Source organism: Medicago truncatula, chromosome 7, assembly GCF_003473485.1.
Source record: "Medicago truncatula cultivar Jemalong A17 chromosome 7, MtrunA17r5.0-ANR, whole genome shotgun sequence".
Classification (NCBI taxonomy): Eukaryota; Viridiplantae; Streptophyta; class Magnoliopsida; order Fabales; family Fabaceae; genus Medicago; species Medicago truncatula.
Genome location: NC_053048.1, coordinates 11,641,052 through 11,643,888, shown reverse-complemented (window position 1 = coordinate 11,643,888; position 2,837 = coordinate 11,641,052).

Sequence of the window (2,837 nt, the reverse complement as noted above, 5' to 3'; positions counted from 1 at the left end):
AAGGGATCCCTTAGTGCACGAGGCAAAGTTCAAAAAGTGGCTGACTAAGGTCATCTTCGCTTAAGCGACGGCTAGCTCGCTTAAGCGACCGACTCACAGTAAGTCTGGGTTCCGCTCGCTTACGGTTCGCTTGAGCGAATTCTTGGCAGAATCAAATTAAATTTTCGCTTACAAGCTCGCTCATTGTTCGCTTAAGCGAACGGGCAAAATCGCATTATGGACAGCTTGCTTGAATGCTCGCTTAAGCGACGGGTCGTTCGCTTAACCGACCATTCATCTGGGCAGTGCAAAACCTACGGGTTCAGACCTCTTCTCACTCCAAGAATCCAATTTTAATCCCCTGATCGCCTAAAACGTTTTCCAGCAGATGTTTACAGGTCTTATATACAACTAGGCAATTTAAAGGAACATATACCAGACATCAACAACAACAATTCACAGCGTTATAGCAATCATACAAAACTTCCCCAATTCTCCCAACAGATTCTAATTCATTCTAATTCTGATCACAGTAACATTATAGGTTGGGAAATCATTTTGAACATCAAATTACAACATATTAGACACAATTCTTACACCATTCCTTTCTGAAACCAGCATCAACCCTAATTCCCAATTTCATCCCAAGAACAATTCGTATTAAGACAATTTTCAGAAATTATATATTATGATTATTGAGAGATAGTCTCACCCTTACCTTAATTCAGGAAATCGCACGACACACGAAGGATTCTTGGCTCTACTTGTTCTTCTATCCCCTTGCTCTTGGTTCTCCTCTCCCAAAACTGGTTTTTACGTGAAACGTTTTTCTGACTCTTTCTTTTCCTAACTCCCAAAACTATAACTCCCCCTTTTTCATTAAACTCCCTTAATTTTTATTAAATCCTAATTAACTCCCCAATTTTCAAAATAATAATAATTCTCACATTATTTTAATAAATATCATAAATAATCATATAGTAAAATATAGCACACCAAGAATCAACACCAATCAACATAATTCCTATTAAAATCATACAAAAGACTCTAAAATAAACTAAAAATAATTAATAACAACTAGGGCGTTACAACTCTCCCCAACTTAGAGAATTTCGTCCTCGAAATCTTACCTCAAGGAAACAACTCTGGATAAGACTCCCGCATCTTACTCTCCAGCTCCCAAGTCAAACTTTCACCAGTCGCTCCACCCCAAACGACTCTCACAAGAGGTATCTCTTTACCTCTCAAGGACTTCACCTTTCGATCATCAATTCTCAACGGTAAGGTCTCCACTGTAAGGTTGTCTCTAACTTGCACATCACCTTTATGAATAACATGCGAAGGATCCGGTACATACTTCCGTAATTGCGACACATGAAACACGTCATGCAAATTCGAAAGATGAGGTGGCAAACCCACTCTATATGCCACTGTTCCAACCCTCTCAGATATCTGATATGGACCAATAAACTTCGGAGTCAACTTCTTAGATTTTAATGCACGGCCTACACCTGTCATAGGAGTGACTCTCAAGAACACATGATCTCCTCTTGAAACTCATGGTCCTTCCTACGCTTGTCATGATAGCTCTTCTGTCGACTCTGCGACGCTTTCATCTGTTCTCTTATCAACTTAACCTTTTCTGTAGTCTGCTGAACTATGTCTGGTCCCAACATCACACTTTCTCCCGACTCAAACCAACACAAAGGAGTTCTGCACCTTCGAACATACAAAGCTTCGAACGGTGTCATACCAATACTCGAATGGTAACTATTGTTGTATGTGAACTCTATCAACGGTAGGTGACTATCCCAAGCTCCACCTTGCTCAAGTACACACACTCTCAGTAGATCCTCTAAAGATTGTATCGTCCTCTCCGACTGACCATCTGTCTGAGGATGATAAGCCGAACTCAGCCTCAATTTCGAACCCAAAGCATCTTGCAAACTCTTCCAGAATCTAGAAGTGAACCTCGGATCTCTATCCGACACAATACTCGACGGAACACCATGCAACTTCACAATGGCACGGATGTAAATCTCCGCCAGCTGAGGTACCGGAAAACTGATATTTATCGGAATAAAGTGCGCTGACTTCGTCAACCTATCCACAAAAACCCAAATAGCATCATGCCCTATCGGAGTATTCGGTAAACTCGTCATAAAATCCGTAGAAATGTTGTCCCACTTCCACTCTGGCACATCTAATGGTGTCAACAACCCTGCAGGCTTCTGATGTTCAACTTTAGACTTCTGACAAGTCAAACATGCATAAACAAAATGAGCGACATCACGCTTCAAACCGGACCACCAAAACAATCTCTTCAAGTCATGATACATCTTCGTAGCTCCCGGATGGATACTTAAGTTACTCCTGTGGCTTTCCTCTAAAATTAACTTTTTCAACTCATCATTATCAGGAATACAAATTCTGCCTCTGAACCTCAACACGCCTTGTTCATCAACCTTGAAATCACTATCCTCAGCTTGATTACTAGTAACCATTAAATCCACAAACTTGACATCAACTTGTTGCGCTTCTCTGATACTATTCAAGAAATCACTATTGATCTTCAACATACCCAACTTCACACTCTGAGGTGACAATTCACAAACAAGACTCAAGTCTCTAAACTGTTCAAGCAACTCAAATTCCTTTACCATCATAGCCGACATGTGCAACGTCTTCCTACTCAAAGCATCTACAACTACATTAGCTTTACCCGGATGGTAATTCAATCCAAAATCATAATCCTTCAATAATTCAAGCCACCTTCTCTGCCTCATATTCAATTCCTTTTGATCAAACAAATATTTCAAACTTTTATGATCGCTAAACACCTCAAATCGAGAACCGTA